At 42.2% G+C, this 26,929-nt stretch overlaps 1 long non-coding RNA gene across 2 annotated transcripts; it reads right to left on the bottom strand.

Moving 5' to 3' along the window:
• Window positions 1-197: 197 nt before the first annotated feature.
• On the bottom strand, window positions 198-25,463 carry LOC121139373. Of its 2 annotated transcripts, XR_005876333.1 has the most exons (4): window positions 25,432-25,463; window positions 21,858-22,034; window positions 1,291-1,411; window positions 198-1,102 (listed from the first exon to the last, which is right to left on the bottom strand). It is a non-coding gene; the product is annotated as an uncharacterized LOC121139373 (long non-coding RNA). The 2 variants fall into 2 exon arrangements; XR_005876332.1 differs by lacking the exon at window positions 198-1,102 and having other exon boundaries at window positions 1,160-1,411.
• Between the last annotated feature and the right edge of the window lie 1,466 nt (window positions 25,464-26,929).

Below are 26,929 nucleotides of genomic sequence, written 5' to 3'. Positions count from 1 at the left end.
TCTTCATAACAACTGAAAAGTAACCAAGACACATACCCTGATGCTGCCTGTTCCCACGGACTCCTTCCACCAGCCAGAAATTGCTTCTCCCTTGCCCATCACCTATTTTTCCCTTTTCTATTTCCTTTCATGTTTATTGATTCCTTTATGGAAGGAAAATTGAATAAAATGAAAATTTATGAAGAAATTACACACTATAATATTATTATCTCAAGGAGAACATCCTACAAGGCAACTCCATTACACGGAAGGATGAATTCTCAAGAGAAATAAGGTAGGACAATCTTTCAAGGTATTTAAAAATAAGCTGGACAAGTTACCAAGGATGTACTGGCTGGAAAGCTCCGAATTCAGACATGTTAGAATGAGGAAAATGATCATTGCTATTTTTTTAATTTTATGATCTTTTTTTTTCTCTCCTCATCTCACTCCTCTCAAACTGAATTCTTTAACTTGTGATGAAATCACACAGAAATTCATTGCTTTGCTGTGTCCAAATCCATCAGAAAGTAGCATCAAGGGAACGGACTAGTATAGTGTATTTCCTTCAGCTGTCAAGAAATATCCTAGGCCAGGCATGAGGGCACACACCTTTAATGCCAGCACTCGGGAGTTAGAGGCAGGTGGATGTCTATGAGTTCAAGGCCAGCCTGATTGACATAGCAAGTCCCAGACCAGCCAGGGCCGCATAGTGAGGCCCTCTTTCAAAAAGAAATTCATAATGTATAAGCACCGTCACACGGGCGAATCACTGTCTTTACCGCCAAGTGCTTCAGGGGCTAAGGAATGGCCTGCAGTGTTCTACTCTGGCATCGTCGACGCAACATATGCTTGACTTTACTCTAAATGCCGACGGAAAACCTACCAGTTGTGCCTCATTCACAGAGCACTTGAACTTCATAAGCTCATTCACAATAATCCACGGTTTGGCTCTTCAGTTTGGGCATGATTAAGTGCATTTTACAGAGTTTCTGAAGCCCAAGACAGGGGGAGAATCTTCTCAGGGGCACACAATCCAAGATCTGTCTCCAAACCCCTGGGTTCTTCATTTCCAACAACCTTCCTCCTTGGGGCTTTTAAGTCTTGCATGCTGAATGTGAATCTAAAATGTCAGGAAAAAAAAAAAACTTCACGCTCAAGGAGAGACAATGGATTAATAAAAACAGTAGTTTAATCAGCCCAGATGAAACAGATTCATGTCTGCTTCCAAGAATTTTTCATTCAGAGGGAACCAATCAAGGAAATTAATTTGGACTTTATGTCCCCAGGTTGAAGGAATTAAGCATTCACCTGGTCACTCAAAACCTCGGTCCATTCTTCCTGCTCTTTCTGCAGCGTGCCCTTCCTCTGACCTCCGAATCTGACTCCATCGGCTCCAGCAGGTCAGAGCATCTACAGGGCTTCCCTGGACCTGCAAAAGGCAGTGTTTTAGAGCATTGTCATCTCACTTTTGCTTATATTGAACACACAGAAGATGCATCAGATTCTAGAAGCAGCTCAAATGGGAGCCCTCTGCCTCCTGCAGATAACAAGTTCTCATGACCAGTCCCAAGGACCATCAAAAACTGAAGAAAAGTGACTTTAGATGTGCTAAGGAGTGTAAAATCCAACTCCGAATATCATAGAACCAATAGCTTCATACAGGAGGCCTCAACAAAAGGCATAACAAGACCCACCTCCACCCATTTGAGATAGGAAGAGAAGGACCCAAACTTCCCTAAGGTTACTGGGAGTTAAGCACTGATAAATACTATTAAGAATGAGATTATTATTACAAACATCCTTTAGTTTTATTTTTCTTTGAATAAACTATACTATATGGGAAGGCTGGTTTGACTCTTTGGCATCTACCAGACCCTTACCTTGTGCCCATGTTACTTAAGGGTTTTCTATTAGCCCGGAAGACCACTTGTTTAACAACTAGTCAGAATGTCATTATGGTATCCCTCCTGAACATTCCACAAACACCTTGAGGAAACTATACTCCAACCACTGATAGACTACAATCCAGGCTGCTGCAGATATCATTCATTTCTACTTGATGAGTCCTGCCTCCAGTCAACCCTGTTCCAGTCTATACCAGTGTCAGAAAGCTTTACTTCAGCTATGACTTTCCAATGACCCTTTCTGAAGCTGCTCCAAGAAAGCATCTACCCATCACACACACACACACACAGAGAGAGAGGGGGGAGGGAGGGAGGGAGGGAGGGAGGGAGGGAGGGAGGGAGGGAGGGAGGGAGGGAGGGAGGGAGGGAGGGAGGGCTCATCTGCTATAATAACAGGTCTCAACAAGATTTGGGAGGAAAAAAGATACCTCCCCTATGACTCAGCACAAAGTATGTAATTGATGCAAAGTAGACTGTCCCTGTGCAAGGCTTGTGATTGGCCCTTATACAAAGCATACGATTGGTAAGAATTGGAAATTGAGGATGTCCAAGGCTATGATTGGTGGAAGAGCAGCCAAAATACAATCATGCCACACTCACTTGTGGGCAGCTTATGGTCTTATGATGTAAAGAACAGGTTTTTACCAGTCGTAAAAAAATCACCCAAGATCCTGGGGCTTGGAGACTCAACAGTGGCAGTAAGAAGGTAAGCCCAAAGTCACCAAGAGCTGAGGACCCTGACAACTGAGACGCCAAGCTGTGACAGAGAGATGGCAACTGAATACTTCTCCTTTTTTCTTTCAGAAACAATCTTATTTTGCATATCAATCTCCCATTCCCGCGCCCTCCCATCCTCCCATACCCCTACCAACCCCCCAACCCATCCCCCACCCACTCCCCAAGGATAGTGAGGCCTTCTGCGGGGGATCATCAAAGTCTATCACACCATTTTGGGGAGGGCCTAGGCCCTCCCCCATGTATCTGGGCTGCAACAGAGTCCCTCCATAGGGAATGGGCTCCTAAAGTCTATAAAGATCTGGTTCTTGGTCCTATGACCACAGAAAAAAGATTCCTGTCAATAAAATAGAAAAATTGCAAGATACCGGCATCACATGTCACATGCCTTTAATCCCAGCACTCAGGAGGCCAGCCTGGTCTACACAGCTAGTCCCAGGGCAGCCAGGGCTACATACTGAAATGTTCACATCAAGGCTGGGCAAGGAGGAAAAGAGTCCTAAGAGCGGGCAAAAGAGTCAGAAACATTTCCTTTTCCACTTTTAGGAGTCCCACAAAAAACACCAAACTAAACAACTATAGCAGGGATGCTGAGGGCCTAACTCACATTCATACAGGTTCTATGATTGATGCTTCCGTCTCTGTGAGCCTCTATGAGCCCTGCTTAGTTGATTCTATGACCCATGTTCTCATGGTGTCCTCAACACCTCTGGCTCCTACAATCCTTGTGGGGTTCCCTGGTTCCACCTGGTGTCTAGCTGTGGGTCTCTGTTTCTGCTCCCATCAGCTGCTGGAGGAAGCCTCTCTGATGATGACTGGGCTAGGCATCAATACGTGTATAGCAGAGTGTATATTCGACCAGTCGGATTTAGTTCTACACTTGGTCTCTCTGGGCCATTCAGCTTCTGGCTTCTGCGCATGCAGGCAGTGTTGGGCATGGTCTCCCTCTTGCGGCATGGGCCTTAAGTTAGACCAGTCACTGGTTAGCCACTCCAGCAAGCTCTAAGGCAACATTGCCCTGGCACAGCTTGTAGACAGGATAGATTGTAGGCTGAAGATTTTGTGGTTTGGGTGGTGTCCCAGTGCCAATACTAGAAGCCTTTTCTGGTTACAGAAGATGACTGTTTCAGGCTCTGTATCCTCCATTACTAGGAGTCCTTGCTAGGGTCACCCTCACGGGTTCCAGGAAATTTTTACTACACTAGGTTTCCACCTTGCCCACCAAATGCCTCCCAGCTCCAGCCACCCCTCCCCATACTGTCTCCCTCCTTCCCTCCCTCTCCCACCTGATCCCTCCTGTCCCCATCCTCACCTGTCCCCATCCCACTCACAAAAATCTACTCGATTGTTTCTTTTGATATGAGTCCCTTGGAACCCGGTCAGGCCTCCAACTCTGTATGGAGTCTAAGAGGGTCTTCAACTCCTGATCCTGCTACCCCACCTCATGAGTATTAAATTATAGGCATGTGACACTACCCTCATTTTTAGTCCTGGGGACCAAAACCAGGCCCCCATGCATGTTGACAAGTACTCTACCAACACAGCCTCAAGATCCCTTTTGATTCTTTCAAAACCAATATACTTGGTATGTTAATTACATCTCCAAAAATCCCATCATACTAAGATAGGCACAGTGTTATACTCCGAGCCCTCAGGAGGCTGAGAAAGAAGGAATACCAGCTTGAGGCCAGCTTGGCTCTGTAACAAGACCCTGTGTCAAAAGAAGCCCTTTCATTTTTGCCAAGCTCTTTTGACTAGAAACGAGTTATGAAGTTTCATGGATGAAGGCCTTTATCCATGAAAGAGGGCACAGAAAGGCATCGGTCATGACGTTCACCTTGGGATGCATCCAAGACAGGCAGGGCAGAACCTGAGTTTTCAGTCAATGCTGGTAAGTACTATACTTTCATTTAAGGCGTATTATTTTATCAATTTTCATTAAGTTGAAGTGCTTTCATTTAGCCATTATTACTGTGCCAATTTTACTATCTTTATGACAAGAACCTCCATCACATAGTTATTGCCAGATAATTTTCAATTAGATGTCAGCAGCTAATTGGGTTAGATTTGGACACACACTGGTTTCTGTTCTTATTTAATATGAAGACCCAAATTTCTAAGTGAACCAAAGGTGTCCTCAGGCGGCTATACTTCGTGGCACTGATGTGTTCTTTAATCTTGGAAAAGGCAAATCTTAGGATCTGAAGCCATTGTGCCTGAGATGAGAATGACTGGGTCTCCCACAATAGACCACACTGCCCTAGTTTGTAATTTAAAACAAAGTACTTTTCCCCCAGTCCTCTTTGGAAAAGTCTCTCTTCCCCATTACTGCGTAAACGATGACAGATGGTCATGGGGTCAGGTGACTAGAAGTGAGCATAAGATTCATGTTCCAAGACAATTTCCTCACTTTCACTTTTAATTTGGGTGTCTAGCTATCTGTCCATCCAGAGTTTCGTGGAAATGGAAACCATTTCTACTACACATGGCCACAGAGGGAGCCATCAAGTCCATCTTTGGGGTCCTGAAGAGAGATGAAAGTTTTAACAGAAAGTGTTTCAGCCGGGCATTGGTGACGTGCCTTTAATCCCAGCATTCTCGAGGCCAGCCTGGTCTACAGAGTGAGTTCCAGGACAGCCTCCAAAGCAATACAGAGAAACCCTGTCTCAAAAAAACCAAAAATAAGTGTTTCAGACACGTCCCCCAAACAATTTCTGGTGTGCCAAATAGAGAACGTTCTAGTTGCTTTCTAGTGCTGTGATAAACACCATCACCAAAAGCAGCTTGGGGAGGAACGGGTTTATTTCATAACTTACAGCCCACCATTGAGAGATGTCAAGGCAGGAACCTGGGGGCAGGAACTGGAGCAGAGGCCACAGAGGAGTGCTGACTACTGGCTTGTATTCCCTGGCTAATTTAGCTACCTTCCTTATTTAGCCCAGGCTGTGCTGAGATCCTGTCCTCGGAAGTTGTCACACAGTTTGCACTGATGTGTTTCAACAATGGTTTTGCCTTCTGGCTTCACAGTATAGTCACCTAGGACTTTTAAATGTATTTATTTCAATGATGAGAGAATGATAAATTCTGACAATGTTCTGAGATACCTGTGGTGTTAACACCAACAGTGACTTTGATTTATATAAGCCACTACATTCCTTTTGGCTTGGGATAATTGGAGCAATAGTAAGGTTGTCTTTTTTTATTCTATTACTTGCAACAGTAACTTCCATAACTAATACATTGCCAGAGGCAAATTCAGATCATAAGTCTAGTTTCAACTAGCTTGATTTCCACAGTAACATAGATCAATTAAAGTTATGGATTTTTAAATACTGGGGAAAGAGTTCATTGATTTCTTACTCCAATATGCTCAGTTTATGGATTGGATAACTTAGCATCTACAATGGATTGGAAAAGGACAAACTAATTGGTTGCAAGATGTGTAGCAAGGTCACATTTCTTGACTTGAAGTCTGAGTAATTTTTGCACTACTCCATGCCTCTTCAGTAATGTAGTAATAATCTGTTAGTGATTTTTGATAAATGACCATGGGCTCAGAGTTATGGGATCTTCTTTGTAGATAAATCTGTCAATAAATATCAGCTGTTCAACTATTTATTTACCATGCTCTATTGCTATGACCTTTATATGTAGAAGAAATTATAAGAGTAGAAGGTGTTGCTCCCATTTTCAAAGAGTTTATAAACATCCAGTCACAGAAGTGCAAAAGCATCTACTGAACATCTATTGTACATTTTCCATCTCAGCTGAAGACAGAAAAGGAGAACCTTGAATTATCAGCATACCCACAGTCTTGCAGTCAGGTCGGATTTACATCTACCTCTCCTACCTACTACCACTTGACTAACTCAGTCTGAGTGTGAGCATCCAAGAATGATCTTGGCATCCTCGGGTTTTTTTTCACCATGTGGAAAAGCTTCAGTTAAGTCCCTTAGCACTTACTACTATGTTTGATTATAATTATTCAGTGAATTAACAGTTATCATCATATACATGATGCTTAATATTTTGAAATACAATGGACAAGACAAAGCATGCATGGTCAATAGACATCCAGAAGTGCTAGAGATTCAATTGTGGACTTTGGAGTTGGCAATTGTCAGCCTGTGGCCTAAATCTATTTGCAAGCATAGTTTATGTGGTCCAAAAGCAGTGTTTCTTAAGATCCTAATTAATTTCCAAAACTTCAAACTTAGGACACTTTATGTGAAAATCTGTATTTCTTTCTTTTCTCACAATTCAGATCTGAATATACAAACGTATTTTAGACATGTGTGCACACAGACAGGTTGGAGACAGCCTCTCCATAGTCACATGCTTTAGCAAATGTGTCATAATAAATCCTCAGCCACTTAGAATACTATGATTCATTCATGATTCTAGAAACACAAGAAGAAACATGTTCAAACTTTTTTAATTCAACGTTGCATAAGTATACTTGACAATAAAAAAATTTCTCCAAATACCTGGTGACACAATCCATATGAGTAGGTTTTTTGTTTGTTTGTTTGTTTTTGTTTGTTTGTTTCAAGACAGGGTTTCTCTGTATTGTTTTGGAGGCTGTCCAGAACTCACTCTGTAGACCAGGCTGGCCTGGAACTCACAGAGATCCGCCTGCCTCTGCCTCCCGAGTGCTGGGAATAAAGGCATGTGCCACCAACGCCCAGCTCATATGAATGTTTTTTTTAAAACAGAATAGATTTTAAAGAACATTTGTATTATACTTGAAGTTGCTCTGCATGCTCCCAGATAGAGATAACCACCAACCCAGCTACTAACCCTGCCCACAAGCTGTACGGGTACAATATCAGCACAAACGTGGAAATAATCAACCATTCTCTGATTAGAATTAAGGCCTACAGTACAAAATGCAACCTATGTCTGGCACTGCTCAGGTGGCCAAGAACTTGAGACTGAATGGATCATGAGCCTAGGAGAAAGCCAAATAATGTTGTCCTGCTAAAGGAACATAGCAATAAAATGACTCCTAACAGCATCCGGCTATACCCACAGGTCCATATGTTGCTCGGGCATGTCCAGAGAAGTTTCCTCTTGCAGTAGACAGGGACTGAGCCAGAGACCCACACCTGGACAGTGTGCAGAGAGTGAGAGACTTTAGTTCCACATGAGACGTCTCCATCAAACCCCTTCCCTCGGGGCTCAGGGAGCTACAGGGACGAGAGGGCAGAGGGGCTGCGAGAGCCAGAGGAGATAAGGAAACAGTGTCTTCCAGACACAGCAGGACAGACACACATATGAGCTCACAGAGACTGTGGCAGCAGGCACAGGGCCTTCACATGTTCAAGCCAGATGGGGCGCCAACACTGAGACGGGCAAGTAGGCATGGCTTTCCACCCCAACCAAGATGCCATCTGCAGTTCAGTTTTCTCCAGTGTTGTCTCACTGGGTATATTAACAACACTTAAGGGTAGGTCCCAGCAGCAGATGGCCAATACAAAATTAACTCAATGGTATTTTTATAGCCTTTTTATCTCATGTTGCTTTGTTTTCTCATCTCGTGTTTTTTGATCTTGTGTTTTTCTGGATGCCCGTGTGTGTGTGTGTTTCTTGTGTATTTTATATTATAAAAAATATTACTTTATCAATCCCAGTTCCCTCTCCTTCTCTTCCTCCCATGCCCCTCTCCAATCTCCCCATCCAATGCCCCATCCACTCCCCAGGAAGGGTGAGGCCTTCTTTTAGGAATCATCAAAATCTGTCAAGTCATTTAGGGCAGGACCTAGGCCCTCTCCCATGTATCTAAGCAAAGAGAGTATCCCTCCATGGGGAATGGGCTCCTGAAGTTCATTCATGCACTAGGGATACATCCTGGTTCCCCTGCCAGAGGCCCCATAGACTGCCCAGGCCACCCGTGTTCAGGGGTCCTGGTTCGGTCCTATGTTGGTTTCCCAGCTGTCAGACTGTGGTCTGTGAGCTCCCACTTGTTCAGGTCAGCTGTTTCTGTGGGTTTTTCCAGCATGGTCTTGACCCCTTTGCTCATCACTCCTCCCTCTCTACAACTGGATTCCAGGAGCTCGGCTCAGTGTTTAGCTGTGAGTGTCTGTTCCTGCTTCTAACAGCTACTGGATGAAGGCTCTAGGATGGCATTTAAGGTAGTCATCAGTCTCATGATAGGGGAAGGACATTTAAGATAGCCTCTCCAAGCCGGGTGTTGGTGGCGCACGCCTTTAATCCCAGCACTTGGGAGGCAGAGGCAGGCGGATCTCTGTGAGTTCGAGGCCAGCCTGGTCTACAAGAGCTAGTTCCAGGACAGCCTCCAAAGCCACAGAGAAACCCTGTCTTGAAAAACAAAAAAACAAAACAAAAAAGATAGCCTCTCCAATATTACTTACAAGGATGACCCCAACTAAGAATCTTGTCTTTTTTCTCAGGTTTGGGGGGGTTGTTTTGTTTTTGTTTTAATTATGGTATGCTTGTTTGCCTGTTTGGAAACAAACAGGAATTATTTTCTGTTATCTCATAAGTAATTTAACTTAATAAAAAAAGATGCCTTGGGGAATTAAGCCAAATAAATTTCTGGCTATACTTAATTAAGCAAAGCAATTACATGACAGTGATGTTCAGAAAGGTAAAAGTTCTACCCTTGGAACAGAGCCTGTTTTGATTTGTTTGCCACATCTCCTCTTTCTCCATATGCTGCACTATGGTGAGTAATAGCCGTCTTATTTTTGTAATAATTAGATGGGAAGATCCTAGGACTGATCATCCAATTTCTTTGGCAAACTCCTCTCAGACTGATCTGTAAATGTTTATTTACATGGCCCAGCAGATGTCTCTTGTTTACTGACTTCTGCCTCTAGGGGGAAATCTGCAGTGTGTCATGCATGGTGTGGCCCAGTGAGTCACCAAGTATTTGCAGGTGCCAGTAACTTCTGTCTGTGTTACTTTGTCATCCATTATGTTATGAATGTGTGTTTTATTGTTTGACTACTAAGAGCATAGATACTGGAGAAAATTAGAATTACAGATAAAGGAAAGGCAACTTTTTCTTTAATATTCTATATTCTTTGAAAGTTTTATAGATTTATAAAATGTGTATTGATCATATTGCCTCACCAATACCTGCCCAAACTCCTTCTATCATCTCCCACACCATAACATTCTCAAAGAAACATTGTCTTTTGTTGTTTTGTTGTTAATAACCCCCTGGGAGAAAGGAAATTTCAAAAATCAGTTTGAGATAGTATTAAGGATTAGTATTTTGAAATATGTTCTACTCTTTTACAGAGAGTATGAAACATATGAGTTCGATATACCCACATATACACAGACCAATACACAGAGATATCTTATGTAGCATCAACTTTTAACCTTACAATTTAAAAAAATTCTAAGCCAGGCAATGGTGGCACAAGCCCTTAATCCCAGCACTCTGGAAGCAGAGGCAGGTGGATCTCTGTGAGTTCAAAACAAGCCTGGTCTACAAGAGCTAGTTCCAGGATAGTCTCCAAAGCTACACAGAGAAACCCTGTTCACAAAAAAAAAATTAATTCTATAGACTTCACTTTTATTTTTATTTCACCTAAATACCCATCAATAGTAGACTAGATAAAGTGATTTCTTGCATGTATATATACACTTACATATATATAATGTATATAGTATATACATTATTATCACTCAGTATGAGAGGGTTCACCTCCTCATTAATTCACCAAGAAGCCAGTGATTGGTGAGATGAGAGATGTGTGACTATCCTTCATGTGCTATTCCACTGTGTTCAGTGGAATTAGGAGCTGTGCTGTTATTAATGAAAATAAAATCCCTTTTTTGCACTCCACATGCATACCTCACAGGCTATGCAGCTCATTTTCAGATGAGAACACGCACATTCAGAAGTGGTATGGCCATAGACTCAGCTCATTTTCAAATCAACAGGAACATGCCCTCCCATGATGCTTCCGGTGTTAGGCTGTTCATCCCAGAAATCTTCTCTTGCCTCCTGCAGCGCTGGAAGAGCAGACTAGGCTGATAACATAAAGGGGAGGTGGCCCAGGCTGTGGCAGAGGTGGTAGCCATGGTGCTGATGACACTGATTGCAGTAGCGAACTATCAAGAAAGGAGATGAAGGGTTCTGGAAGCCAAATTGGAGCAGAACTGTGGAAAACGGAGGTAGTTAAGATAGCAAACCATGGAGAGAGTCAAAAGGAGACAGAAGACCAAGAGTGTAGGCGCAGAAAGCTGTGAAGAGTTGACAGGAAATTGCAGCCCCAGTCAAAAGGAGAATTCTAAGAAGCTGCAGTGCCTGAGGCGCAGAGGCTGGAACACTGGGCTCCATTGGAACCAGTAGTCCAAACACTGGGTGCTAGAGATTTCAGAACACTAGCAGCTATAACTGCTACCAGTTCCAGCTGCTGCACAAGCTGTGGACCACTGGTTGCTAAGTGCTGAACTGGTGATAGTCAAATTCAGAGCAGTAAAGCCCCTGACCTGCACATCCAGAGCTGCACCTGCGCATCCAGAGCTGCACCTGAGTATCGAGAGCTGCACCTGAACATCCAGAGCTGCATGTGCGCATCCAGAGCTGTACCTGCACATCCAGAGCTGTACCTGCACATCCAGAGCTGCACCTGCACATCCAGAGTTGTAACTGGCCATCCAGAGCTGCATCTGAGTATCCAGAACTGCACCTGAGTATCCAGAGCTGCACCTGAGTATCCAGAGCTGCACCTACCCATCCAGAGCTGCACCTGTGCATCCAGAGCTGCACTTGCACATCCAGAGCTGCACCTGCACATCCAGAGCTGCACCTGTGCATCCAGAGCTGCACCTGCGCATTCAGAGCAACAGTCCTCTACTCTTCAACATCAAACATCAGAGCTACTGTTTTTCAGGTTTTTAGATTCCAAGACTTAACATGAGCAACACCATATATTGTCATACTTTAAAATTTACACAAGTTACAGAGCCAGCTTCCCTGGCTTTCTAGCTTACAGATGGCATATCAAGGGATTTAACATCCGCCATCATATACATCAGTTCAGGTGCCTGTTTGTGAATATGTGTGTGAGAGTGTGTGCTGTTGATACCATTTCTCTTGAGAACCTAACTCGTTTGTAACGTATTTCTTTTTTTGAAAATAGCTTTCTGTTACACATGGCAAATCCTGATTAATATTTCCTTTCCCTCTGCTCCACCAAGTTCCACCTCCCCTCCCATTCAGATCCACCCACTTTGTGTCTCTCATTAGAAAACAAACCGTATTCTGTGAGATAAAAAATAATATACAATATAGTAAGATAAAACAAAAACTAATACATAATAATAGGGAATGCTACAGAACAGAAGAGAAGGATCGCACTCAGGAATCCCATAAAAACACTAAACTGGAAGCCATGATGAATATGCAAAGGACCTGTAGGAGAAGGGATATATATATATATATATATATATATATATATATATATATATATATATATATTAAAACTCGAGATGTAAGTAAAAACAAAAACAAAAATGAGATAAAATTAAAGACAAAGGGAGGAGGAAAAGTCCCCACACAACATACTGCCTGAGGCTGTGTCAGAGGAGCCGCAGGAGGCATTTGAAGCTCAAGGTGTCAGCCCACCAGGAGGAGATTTCCCAATGGGTGAGTCTTGGATGGGAAAGGCCAGAGACCACAGACTCCAAGATGTTTTTTGCTTCTGCTGTGGCTTTACGTGTTTGCCGCTGTCATCTTTCTCTGGTATCCGGCATGTGTGAACGGGTATGGGGAGATCCCCACTGCCTGAAATGTAGTGTGTTTATCTCATGGAAACATCCCGTCCTACTGGGCATTTTTACTATGAAGATGACATCTTCTTAAGCTGATAAGAATGATTTAGTTTAAATAGAGTTTTATGATTAAAAATAAATAAGACAAGGAAGTGTCACACAGCTAGAACACAGGGGTTTCTATTGAGGAGCCATATGGACTGCGGCTTAGGTTAATGGTTAAGAAAAACAACTGAGTCACAGCAGCCCAACTATTTAAATTCTTTTAAACTAAATGTTGGGAGCTGTGTTCACAAGTTTCAGAGTGCATCAAGTTGAAACAAAGATTTTACAATAAGTTAAAGTTAGACTAAGATGTTTATGTCAAATAGCTTTGAGGTAAAGAACCCAAGAAGACAATCTAAACTTTTAGAAAAGTACATAGTTGAGTGAGGAACTCTTTAAGGTCAGGGAACAAGAGCAAAGCAGCCCAATTATTACTACCTAACACTTTTCTTGTGAGGACTTATAGATGACCAAAGGTGATGATTAATTCCTTATACCCATTTCTGCCCTTAATCTCCTGATATAAAAAAAGCTATTGATGAGTGGGTATGCACCCTAAAGGTTTAAGGTACACCTGGCTTTTTTTTCATATATGAAAGTTAAGGTTTGTGATTCCTTTAAGATTCTTTATAAGACTGATCCAGAACCCCTGAACGTGGATGTCAGTGAGGAGGCCTCAATAATCTATGGAGCTTCTGGTAGTAGATCAGTATTTATCCCTGGCGAATGAATGGACTTTGGGAGTTCATTCCACGTGGAAGGATGCTCTCTCACACTGGACACATGGGGGCGTGCCTAGGCCCTGCCCTGGATGATATGATAGACTTTGGGGATCCCCCATAGAGAGCCTCAGCTTCCCTGGGGGGATGGGGAGTTGGTAGGGGTGGGGGAGGAGGGAAGGGAGAGGAAGCTGGGACTGACATGTGAAGCAGACTTGTTCCAAATTTAAATAAAAATAAAAAAGATAAGTAATAAAGTAATTGGCCCTGTCTTTGTAACTGTAAAACCCAGCCTGTCAGACCTGACTGAGAAGGGTTTCTTGCTTGCCAACATGGCTAATTTATAACATGTTGCTTGGATATGAATGTATGTGGGTTCTTGGGAAAAATTTGTTTTTCACCTGTAATACATAAAATGCTTAATCATGTAAAGGATATGGAAAATATCCTGTTTATCCTGTTTTTTACTTTTATTCATTCACTTGGAAAACATAATATAACCACATTATAATTTTTATATTGCCTGAAAGATTTTGTAGGAGAATATAAGCTGTGAGGGACAGAATAGAGATAGAATTAGAGAGAGGTAAAATTAGTTAGAAGGAAAACATCAAGAGTGAGAGAGTTAGAAGGAAAACATCAAAAGAGACAGATGGGACACTACATTTCTGGATAGAGATAATAATAGAAAATGGAGAATATAGAAGAATAAAGATGGAAACCATCAAGAAAGAGAATGAGTGTGTTTTTCTCTTAACACCCTCAGATTAAAAAGTCTTAGTACACACTGCCAACTCTGTGGAGTCTCTTTGAGCCCTGTAATGCTGAAGGCTGACCCCCAGTAGTGATAGCATGTGAGACAAAGCTCTTCAATGACGCCATTGAGTTCATTTTCTCTTGGACATCTAGTCCTTGGCATGCAGCCAATCCTTAAGAGCAGTTTGTTTTCCCAGTTAAGACTTCCTGAGAGTGGAATTGCTGGATCTTGTGGTAGACTGAGTCCCATTTTCCTGGGGAATCTCCATACTGATTTCCAAAGTGTCTGTACAAGTTGGCACTCCCGCCAGCAGTGGAGGAGTGTTCCCCTTTCTCCACATCCTCTCCAACATGAATTGTCATTGGTGTTTTTGATTTTAGCCATTCTGACAGGAGTAAGATGGTATCTCAGAGTTGTTTTGATTTACATTTCCCTGATGGCTAATGATGTTGAGCACCTTCTCAAGTGTCTCTCAGCCATTTTAAACTCGTCTATTGAGAATTCTCAAAACATCAACGACAATTTATGCTGGAGAGGATGTGGTGAAAGTGGAATACTCCTCCACTGCTGGTGGGAGTGTCAACTTGTACAGTCACTTTGGAAATCAGTATGGAGATTCTTCAGAAAAAATGGGAATAAACCTACCACAAGACCCAGCAACTCCACTCTTAGGCATATATCCAAAAGATGCCCATTCATACAACAAGGATGTCTGTTCCACTATGTTCATAGCAGCATTATTTGTAATAGCCAGAACTTGGAAGCAACCTAGATACCCCTCAACCGAAGAGTGGATAGAGAAAATGTGGTATATTTACACAATGGAGTACTATTCAGCAGAAAAAAAAAACAATACCTGAAATTTGCAGGCAAATGGATTGCACTAGAAGAAACCATCCTGAGTGAGGTAACCCAGTCACAAAAAGAGAAACATGGCATGTACTCTCTCATATATGGATTTTAAACCTATATCTGGGAAGTGCCAGCCTACAATCCCATGGCCAGAGAGTCTGGGAAACAGAACCTCCATTCAGTGGCTGATGGAAGCAGAGGCAGACTCCCACGTCTAAGCACTGAGCTGAACACAAGAAATCCAGTGACAGAGAGGGAGGCCGGATGACCGAAGGGATTAAGACTGGGCTGGTTTAACCCCCAGAAACAGCTGACCTGACAAGGGTTAGGTCTTGAATCCCAGACTGATGCCTGGGAATCCAGCATGGGACTGATCAAGACCCCCTGAATGCAGGTGTCAGTGAGGAGGCCTAAGTGATCTATTGAGCCTTGGGTAGTAGATCAGTATTTATTCCGGGTATACAAATGGACTTCGGACTCCCATCCAACAATGAGAGATGAACACTCACCCTAAACTCTTGGGGGAGGGTCTAGGCCCTGCCCTGAATGAAATGACAGACTATGGACACCCCATGGAGGGCCTCACTCTCCCTGGGGAAATGAGGGGATATTGGGGGGGTTGGTGGGAGGGCACAGGAGGAGGGGAGGGAAATAGAGAGGGACCTGGAATTGACATGTGAAGCAACCTTTTTTCTAATTTAAATTGAAATTTAAAAATAAAAAATAAATATAAAAAAATAAATACAACTCAACGGTACAGAAAACATATTCAACAAAGTCATAGAAGAAAATTTCCCTAACCTAAAGAAGGATATGCCTATGAAACTGCAAGAATCTTACAGAGCACCAAATAGACATGACAGATGGAGAATGTAGGGGGGAAACATTGTGAAACTGTGTGCTGCCATCAACCATGTGACTTACTATAGGTGCACACAGATGAGGTAATAAAACAACGGTTTACCGCACCACTAAACACACCCAATTTAGGCATGACTAAAGGTGTAGGCGGTGAACTACGTCACTAGCCAGGCCCACTTTTGGGCATGGCTAGGGGCATTACGGGGGAAGGTATAAAAGACTGAACAACGGAAGTCTCAGTCTCTTTTTCCGGCTTTCAGCTTCCAGTTCTGCAGCAGAAAACTACTCGGCTCATCTGGGTTACTTGTTTGGTCTTTTGTGAGTAATTTCTACAATAAATACTTAGTTTTACTTTCAGTAAGTGTGCCGTTTATCGTTGCAACATCAGGAGAAAACAAGATATTGCATGACAAAACCAGATTAAACAATACATATCCACAAATCTAGCCCTACAGAAGATACTGGAAGACAAACTTCAAACCAACAAAAAACATAGGCAGTATATAATCCCACTTTACCAAACACCAAAAAGAAAAGGGGGGCGGAATCCATACACAATAACACAACCACCAAAAAATCCCAAAACAAACAAGAATCAATAATCAATGGTCATTGATATCCCTCAATGTCAACGGTCTCAACTTGCCTATAAAAAGACACAGGCTAACAGAATGGATACAAAGACAGAACCCACCCTTCTGCTGTATACATGAAACACGTCTCAACATCAAAGACAGGCCTTACCTCGGAGTAAAGGGTTGAGAAAAGATTTTCCAATCAAACGGACCTAATATCCAACAATTTAGACTTCAAACTAAAATCAATCTGAAGAGATAAAAAAGGACATTTCAAATTCATCACAGGAAAAGTCCACCAAGATGAAGTCTCAATTCTGAACATCTCTGTCCCAAATACAAACGTACCCACGTTCATAAAAGAAATATTACTAATGCTCAAATCACACATAAAATCTCAAACAGTAGCAGTAGGAGACTTTAACACTCCACTCTCTCCACTAGAAAGAACCTCCAGACAGAAACTTAACAAAGAAACAAAAGAACTAACAGAAGTTATGACCCAATTGGGATTATCAGACATCTATAGAACATTCCATCCAAACACAAAGGGATATAACTTCTCAGCTCCACATGGAACATTCTCAAAATTTGACCACATAACTGGAAACATAGCAAACCTCTACAGATATAAAAAAAATTGGAATAACCCTCTGTATATTATCGGACTAACACACTTTAAAATTAGAATTCAGCAACAACACAAATTGCAGAAACCCTACAAACTCATGGAAATTGAACAATGAGCAATTACACCATCCCTGGGTCAAGGAAGAAATAAAAAAAGAAATTAAAGACTTCCTAGAATTCAATGAGAATGAAGACACAACATACCCAAACTCATGGGATACTTTGAAAGCAGTGCTAAGAGGGAAGTTTATAGCACTAAGTACCCACATGAATACACTGGAGAATAGTTAGTTACACTACAGAATTAACAGCACAAGTGAAATCTCTAGAACAAAAAAATAGCAAACTCACCCAGGAGGAGTAGATGCCAGGAAATAATCAAATTGAGGGCTGAAATCAACAAATTAGAAACCAGGAAAGTATTGCAAAGAATCAAGAAAGAGTCAATTCTCTGAGAAAATCAACAAGATAGACAAACCTTTATCCAAAATGACCAAAAGGCAGAGAGAAAGCATACTAATTAACAAAATCAGAAATGAAAATGGGGACATAACAGCGGACACTGAGGAAATCCAGAGAATCATCAAGTCATACTTTGAAAACCTGTATTCCACAAAATTTGAAAATTTAAACGAAATGGACAATTTTCTGGATAGATATCACTGGCCAAAATTAAATCAAGAATAGATAGCAATCTAAACAGGCCTGTAACCCCTATTGAAATAGAAGCAGTCATCAAAAGTCTCCCAACCAAAAAAAGCCCAGGTCCAGATGGCTTCAGTGCAGAAATCTATCAGAAATTCAAAGAACAGCTAATTTCAATACTCCTCAAAATGTTCCACAAAATAGAAGCAGGAAGTTCATTGCCAAATTCTTTTTATGAGGCTACAATTACCCTGGTACCCAAGGCACACAAAGACACAACTAAGAAAGAAAACTACAAAGAAATTTCCCTCATGAACATTGATGCAAAAATACTCAATAAAACTCAAGCAAATCAAATCCAAGAACACATCAGAAAAATCATCTACCATATCAAGTAGGCTTCATCCCAGGGATGCAGGGATGGTTCAACATGAGAAAATCTATTAACGTAATTCACCATATAAACAAATTGCAAGGGAAAAACAACATAATCATCTCACTCGATGCTGAAAAAGCCTTTGACAAAATCCAACACCCATTTATGATAAAGGTCCTGGAGAGATCAGGGATAACAGGAACATACCTGAACATAATAAAAGCTGTTGGGGAAGTCCTGTGCATTTGTCAATAAAGCACTGTCTGGCCAATAGGGAATCTAGATAGGTGGGACTAGGAGTCCAGGAGGACTCTGGGAAGGAGAAACACAAGAGAGTCACGATGTAACGTCATAGGGTAGGAAGCCCGGAACTATTCTCTGGTAAGAGAAATACTTAGATTAACAATTATGGGGTAATTACTTAAGTCAGAGCTAGCCAGTAAGAAACAAGCAAGGCCAACAGCTTCATAATTAATATAGCCTCCTGTGTGTTTATTTGGGACTGATGCGGCTCTAGAACCAGGCTAGTGGGAAGGCTGCTCTCAAGGAAAAAGTTTCCCTTTATAAAAAGCAATATACAGTAAACCAACAGCTAACCTCAAACTAAATGGAGAGAAACTCAAGGTAATTCCTCTAAAATCAGGAACAAGACAAGGCTGTCCACTCTCTGCATATGTCTTCAACATTGTACTTGAAGTTCTAGCTAGAGCAATAAGACAACAAAAGGAGATCAAGGGGATTCAATTTGGAAAGAAAGAAGTCAAGCTTTCACTATTTGCAGATGATATGATAGTTTACATAAGTGACCTGAAAAACTCTACATGGGAACTCCTACAGCTGATAAACACATTCAGCAAAGTGGCAGGATACAAGATTAACTCAAAAAAAAATCAGTAGCCCTATTATATACAGATGATAAATGGACTGAGAAAGAAATCAGAGAAACATCACCCTTTACAATAGCCCCAAACAACATTAAATATCTGGGGATAACGCTAACCAAACAAGTGAAAGACCTGTATAGCAAGAACTTTGAGTCTCTAAAGAAAGAAACTAAAGAAGATACCAAAAAAATGGAAAGATTTCCCATGTTTTTGGATAGGTAGGATCAATATAGTAAAAATGGCAATCTTGCCAAAAGCAATCTACAGACTCAATGCAATCCCCATCAAAATACCGCCACAATTCTTCACAGACCTTGAAAGAACAATAATCAAGTTTATATGAAAAAAATGAAAGACCCAGGATAGCCAAAACAACAATGTACAATAAAGGAACTTCCAGAGGCATCAACATCCCTGAATCCAAGCTCTATTATAGAGTTATAGTCTTGAAAACAGCTTGGTATTGGCACAAAAATAGACAGGCAGACCAAGGAATCAAATTGAAGACCCTGATATTAACCCACACACCTACGAACACTTGATTTTTGACAAAGAAACTAAAACTATACAATGGAAAAAAGAAAGCATCTTCAACAAATGGTGTTGGCATAACTAGATATTGGCATGTAGAAGACTGCAGATAGATCCATGTCTATTACCATGCACAAAAATTAAGTCCAAATGGATCAGAGAGCTCAACATAAATCCAGCCACACTGAACCTCTTAGAAGACAAAGTGGGAGGTACCCTTGAACGAATTGGTACAGGAGACCACTTTCTGAACATAACACCAATAGCACAGACTCTGAGATCGACAATTAACAAATGGGACCTCTTGAAACTGAGAATTTCTGTAAGTCAAAGGACACAGTCAACAAGACAAAAAGGCAGCCCACAGAATGGAAAAAGATATTCACAATCCCCATATCCAACAGAGGGCTGATCTCTAAAATTTATAAAGAACTCAAGAAGCAAGTCTCCAAAACACCAAAGGATCCAATTAAAAAGAACTAAATAGAGAATTCTCAATAGAGGAGTCTAAAATGGCTGAGAGACACTAGAGAAAGTGCTCAGCATCCTTAGCCATCAGAGAAATGTAAATCAAAACAACACTGATGCTGTAACGATAAACGGCACACTTACTGAAAGTAAAACTAAGTATTTATTGTAGAAATTACTCACAAGATAACAAACAAGTAACCCAGATGAGCCCAGTAGTTTTCCGCTGCCGAACTGGAAGCTGAAATCCGGAAAAGAGACCAAGACTTCCGTTCTTCTGTCTTTTATGCCTTCCCCCGTAACGCTCCCTAGCCATGCCCAAATGTGGGCCTGGCTAGTGACATAGTTCACCGCCTACGTACGTATACGTCTTTACGTCCATCTGTATACGTCTTTAGTCATGCCGAAAGTGGGTGTGGTTAGCGGTGTGATAAACCGCTCTTTTATTACCTCATCTGTATGTGCCTCTATTAAGTCACATGGTTAATGGCGGCATACAGGCTTCCTCCTACACAACACTGAGATGCCATCTCATTCCTGTCAGAATGGCTAAAATCAAAAACTCCAATGACAGTTTATGCTGGAGAAGATGTGGAGAGAGGGGAACACTCCTTCACTGCTGGTAGGAGTGCCAACTCGTACAGCCACTTTGGAAATCAGTATGGAGATTCCTCAGGAGAATGGGACTCAGTCTACCACAAGATCCAGCCATTCCACTCTTAGGCATGTACCCCAAAGATGCCCATTTATACAAGGATGTCTGTTCCACTGTGTTCATAACAGTATTATTTGTAATAGCCAGAACCTGGAAGCAATCTAGAAGCCCATCAACTGAAGAGTGGATAGAGAAAATGCTGGCAAATGGATGGTGCTAGAAGAAACCATCCTGAGTGAGGTAACCCAGTCACAAAAGGGCAAACATGGTATATACTCACTCATATATGGATTTTAGACATGGATCAGGGGAATATCAGCCTACAATCCCACCGTCAGAGAGTCTGGGAATCAGGTAGGACCCTAAGAGGGATATGCATGGTACCCCAGGTAAAGGGAATGAGCCAAGATCTCCCGAGCAGACTGGAAGCATGGGGGGAGGGAATGGGAGTCAGGAAGAGGAACAGGGAAGGGGAGAACATGGGGGAGCACGAAGATTAAGTTGAGGGAAGAATAGAGGAGAACAAGATGAGAGGTACCATAATAGAGGGATTCATAGGTTTGGGAAGAGACCTGGAACTAGTGAGATTTCCAGAGATCTACAAGGATGACACTAACTGACTAAGCAATAGTGGAGAGACCACCTTAAATGCCCCTCCATGATAATGAGTTTGATGACTTCCTTATATGCCATCCTAGAACCTTCATCCAGTGACTGATGGAAACAGAGGCAGACACCCACAGCAAAACATTGAACTGAACTCCTGGAACCCAGTGACAGACAGGGAGGAGTGATGAGCAAAGGTGTCAAGACCCAGCTGGTGAAGCCCACAGAGACAGCTGACCTGAACAAGGGGGAACTCTTGGACCACCATCTGATGGGACTGATCCAGACCCCCTGAATGTGGGTATCAACGAGGAGGGCTGGACAATCTGTGGGACCTTGGGCAGTGGATTGGTGTTTGTCCCAGGCATACAGATGGACTTTGGGTGCCCCTCCCACAGTGAGGAATGCTCTCTCCGCCTATTATCTTGGGGAAGGACCTGGGCCCTGCCCTGGACGAAATGGCAGACTCTGGGGATCCCCCACAGATGGTCTCACCCTCCCTGGGGAATGGAGTGGGGATTGGGTGGGGACCTGGGGGAGTTGATGGGAGTGCAGGGGAGGAGGGGCGGGAGAGGGAGCTGGGATTGACATATGAAGCTATCTTGAAATAAAAAATAAGTGAAAAATAGAAAAAAAAACAAGACTTCCTGAGAGAAAACTAAATTTTCATTTACAAGTAGTTATCAATTGGAGATAGCTTCTGAGTTAAGGATTGGGCATGTGTCCACGTCTCCTTCCAGCCATAGGACCACATCTGGAGCAGACACATGTGGGCCCTGTGCATGATGCCACGGTCTCTGTGAGTTCATACACCTGTCAACCCTGTTGACTTAAGCGGCCTAGTTTTCCTGGTGCCCACCATTCCCTGGTTCTTACCTTCTTCCTGCCTCTTTTTCTGCAGGGGTCCCATGGGATTCAATGGAAACACCCATTTAGGGCTGAGCGTCTCAAGGCCTCTCATTGTCTGCATAGTGTCTGGCTGTGGGTCTCTCTATTTGCTCCCATCTGTGGCAGGAGAACATTTCTCTGATGGTGGCTCAGCAAGTCATTGATCTATGAGTAGAGCAGAATGCCAATTTATTGCTACCTTTTTAATTAAATTTTATTTAGATTAAAAGCAATCTTATTTTGCATACCAAACTCAGTTCCCTCTCCCTCCTATCCAATCATCCCCCCTCTCCAGCCCCCCATCCCACTCCTCAGGGAGAGTGAGGCCTCCCATGGGGGATCATCAAAGTCTGTCACATCATTTGGGACAGGACATAGGCCTTCCCCTGTGTATTTAGGCTGAGAGAGCATCCCTCCATAGGGAATGGGCTCCCAAAGCCCATTGGTGCACTGAGGATAAATACTGGTTCCACTGCCAGAGTCCCTATAGACTACCCAGACCCCCTAACCCTTGTTTTGCTGTTTGCTGGGTATTTTATTATTGATTTTAAACCGATACCCTTATACATTGTTCCCTAAAACTGTGATTAGTTCTCCCACTCATGGGGATGATTACTTTCCCTTGTTGACATATAGAAACTTTTTTTTTCAGAATAAGTTTTACATAGAATCAAAGCCTAACAGAGACTTAAAAGATGATCTTATAAAGCTGTTTACGGAACACGTTGCAGACAAGCACATTTACAGCCTAATGCGTAAGTAATTTCGCTTCTTATGGGGGTGAGACAGCAGTAGCCACGGTCTCCTTTTTCCTCCCTCCCTTCCTTCTCCAGCTCACTCACTCTTTCCTATCATCTGAGAACATTGTTTCCCATACTCTAATATTGACATCTCTGGAGCCAGAGAACAGGAAGCAGTAAAACCTACCTCGGTGTGTAGAGACACACCTGGGGATTGAAGCTGTGGCTTACTCATCATCTACAGTTCTGGGATACTTAGTTAGGCAGGTTGTGTTATGGACAATGTCTTGTGCCTGCCCTGATCTGTCTAGCCATTTCCTCACTGATCAGAAGTCTGACTAGCAGGGTCACACGTGACTGCACTGTCGGACACCCAGTCTGAAGGCCAACACAGGCTCTGTCTGGTTTCTACTGTTAGTCTAGTGTGGTTGATCTTCTCTATATTATTGCTACTTCTTTATGAAAAGTAGTATTTGACTTTAACAATAGGTCTCTGGGCTATCTAGTGTCAAATTCTTTGTCATCCAAGCAGTACCAAGCATGGGTTCCGTCTCCTGGAGTAGGCCTTAGTCAGATCAGATACTGTTTGGTTTCTGTCACCAACTTTGTGTCACCTCACACCAGAGTATGTGGCAGGTGGGACACCACGGAGGATCAAAGGGTTTGGGGTTGGGTTGGTTTATGTTTCTCTTTTGGGCAGCATCCAGAGTATCTTCCTGTACTTAAGGGGCTAGCAAGGGGGTGTGACGGCTCTGTGAAGGCACCAGCTTGCCTTCCACGTCCAATGAGTTGTGTAGGTATTATCTTCAGCAATGGGATCTTGCCATTTTGTCAGTTTGTGGAGAGCAACCTAGCGTCTTGGCAACAGTGTTGGTTGTTTTGGTATTCCCATTATTCCTATGGGACCTCTTTGACCAACAATTCAATTAGATGTAACCCAATCTCAGTACTAGAAGCTTTATTTGGTGGCAAAAGATACGCACTTGGGACTCTGCCTCCCCCATTATTTGACAATTTCATTTTGATTGCCTTCACATATCTACATGTTGTAGGAAGCCTCTGCTATATTAGGTTGCCATACTACCACTCAAATGGCTTTAGTTGTATCTGTCTCTCCCCATATTCCCTCTCTTGTTTTCCTCTTCTCTCCCTCCTCACTTGACACCATATCCAGAGCTGCACCTGCACATCCAGAGCTGCAAGTCTCCAGTCTTTAGAGGTTGGAACTGTACGTTTCTAGTTTTCAGGACTCAGAGGCTAAGCCTCTGGGTCTGTTTGTCTGTCTGTTTAGTGCATGGGTCCTTACTACTGTAAGACCTGTAACCACTGGGAACCACTGTCATTAAGGAAGTCCTCCTCTGTTTCAAAATTCCATCTGGGCTGAGTGGAAGAAACCAGCCACAGGTTTTAGCCATGAGTACAATTAAATTTTTCTGTCAGAAAAAATAACACTATCTAGAAGTTGTAAAGTTCTCTCTAGTCATTTCAAATGTATCAGTTCTAAGCGATATCAGACAAAAGGTAAGTAATTTACATGTTTCTTTTACTTTCTTTCAGTGACCAAAAAAAAAAGTTGCTATATAGAAGCCATTCTTTTCAGCAAGAAAAGCAACTAAAGGCACTGAGTGAGAAGCAATCTCTAATACACATCAGTGCAGCTTGATTCAAGCTGGCACTGGAACCTGTTTCAATCTTATTTAATTACAGCGTCTGCTGTCAGATGCAAATGAAGGTCTTTTTACTCCCAGCCACAGTGGAGCAGCTACAGCTGATTCTACCTGTTTTATTCTATAACCAACATGACCTAACAGATATTGCTAGACTATTTCTTCCAAAACTGCAGAACCCACATTAATTCAGTTTTGCACATAGCATTCACCATAGCAGCCTGCATATTAGGCATAAAACAGGCATCAGTGTATTTTGAAAACATGAAATCAAAGCAAGTGTATTCTCTAGCCACAAAGGAATTAAACTGGAAATTAATAGCAGACATTTTGAAAATCTCCAAATAACTAAAAATTAAGTGATAAACCCTAAATAACCTATGTGGTATACATATTTAAATTTTAATTATTCCAAAATTAAAAGGAATTTCTACAGTATACAACAGCACAGATGAACCCTGAAGACATTGTGCTAAGTGAGATAATTCAACCACAGAAGATAAATCTTGCATGGTTGAATTTAAATGGAGTGTCTAAAAGACTCAAATTTTTTAATCAGGGCATAGAATTGCAGTTGTCCAGGGCTGTTGGAAAGGCAACATGCTGTTAATAAACAAGGGGATTGAAGTTTTACTAAGCAAGGTAAATATATTTTAGAGATTGACTGTTCAACACTGGATTTATAGTCAAGGACATTCAACTGCACACTTAAGAGAGTAGGTCTCATGTTGAAAATAAACTTTTAATTTTAAAAGTAAAATTTTAAAACTAACATGAAACAGATCAGAGGCTTTCATGGTAAGTTTACAACTTTTTGCATAAAGAAAACCAGTAAAAAGGAATTGTGGCTGTAGGAGACAGTGATTGCTTAGAGAAGACACAAAAGTATGAGCCATGAAGTATTAAGGGAGAAATCAGCGTTAACTCAAATTTAAAGCTTCTAGAGCTAAGGTTGTCAATAACAGAAAACGCAAATTCTTGGCGCACTTGAGAGCCTGGAGCGAGAAGGGAAAGAGAATGTAAAAACTGCTGCTCATTGAAAGGTTCCACTGAAGACAAGACACAAGTGATATTGTGGAAGAAATCTATGCACTGCACACGTCTGACAAAGAACCGGTATCTAACACTTAGAGAAAGACCAGAAATAAGACAGACCTGATGGGGGAAGTCCTTCTGTGCGTATGTTAATAAAGCACTGTTGGCCAATAGGGAAGCAAGATAGGCGGGACTAGGAGTCCAGGAGGATTCTGGGAAATGTAGTCAAGAGTGGAGACTCGCCATGTGATCCCAGGAAGAGAGGACACATTAGGCAACGTCCTTGGTAAGTCTCACTAACAAGACTGCCTAAACACGAGCTAAACAAGGAAGATACCAAAAGTCATGCAGAAGTGGGCGGGGAAGACCAGGAGACCACAGTCCCACACAAAGAACAACACACAACTAAGGAGTGCTGAAAGTGAGGGGAATGGTCTTCTCCAGGGAAGAGCACAGCTACTGGTTATCCAACACCAAATGGTCAGCCCCGAAAACATCGTGCAAGTAACATTATACAGACCAAGGAGGAACGGGTAAATGGGAGGGTTTGAGGGGGAAAGGGAAGCTGGAAGTGTTGTAACTATATTATAATCCATATTTATAATATAGTTTATATTACAAAGAAATAAAAGCTTTTTTCAAAGACAATGTGTTGGTAAATCTGTGCTCTGGGCCTGCAATTTGCAGTTAGGAACACACAGCTGCCACAAGCAATGCCTGAGAGACGTCCCTGTGATGGTCCTTCAAACAGGACTAAGGTAGCTGTGGTTGTGAAGTTCGGGAGGATGGGAACTCCTCCCCTTCAATCACATGGGGCCACAAGGGTATTCTGATTTGAAGGCCTGAGTAATTTCCTTGCCAGTATAACCGGTATCTTTTCCCAATGGCTGCAACCAGTGAGGCCTGCTTCTTGGCACCTTTTGAGGAGGCAGCCTTTATTGGATTTGTTAGACTTGTGTAGGAAAAGCTAGGAAATTGCACACTGCATCACCAGAGGTGTTATGTTGCCACATAAGCCTAGCACTTGTCAACATTCATTAAACCGCTAAAACCCAGGCCTGCTTCTCAATGGCAGGCAGTTGTTCATGGGTGCCAACACAGGTCTAGCAATTATAAAACCAATTACTCTGATCAAAAAGGAAATATGGAATAAACATTCTCCCTGCAGTTTTTTCCTGCTAACTTCTTATCAAGAGGTAAATAGCTTAGCTGGCATCTACTAAGAGGTTATCCCAAGCTGGAAAGGGTTTTTTCCCTAACATTTTATATTTAAATTTATCAGAGATGTTGAGATGCAGGGTGGCCAAGAAGGAGTATGTGTAACAAGGAAAGGCACTTTATTACTAAAGAATTACGTAGAACTTAGCTGTGCCCAGGGTGCCCATTAAAGATCACGGCTCTGATCAAGCCACTTAAGAACAAAGAATGAGGATTTATGCCTGCATGCCAAATGGGGTCAGGGAAGTAGCAAAAACCAGTTTCAACTTTATTTAAAATCATGACCTTTAGAGTCAGAAGGGATGCTGGGGTCACCTAGCTCTGAGATCCCTTACAATGAAGGAATGAACTGGTGATGTCTGTGTGTCCCAGGACCCTACAGCCCCTGTTTCTTCACAGC

This window comes from Mesocricetus auratus, unplaced genomic scaffold (genome assembly GCF_017639785.1).
Source record: "Mesocricetus auratus isolate SY011 unplaced genomic scaffold, BCM_Maur_2.0 Super-Scaffold_4256, whole genome shotgun sequence".
In the NCBI taxonomy this organism is placed as follows: Eukaryota; Metazoa; Chordata; class Mammalia; order Rodentia; family Cricetidae; genus Mesocricetus; species Mesocricetus auratus.
Note: the sequence above shows the minus strand (reverse complement) of the source record. Positions and strands in the feature narration are given on the sequence as shown.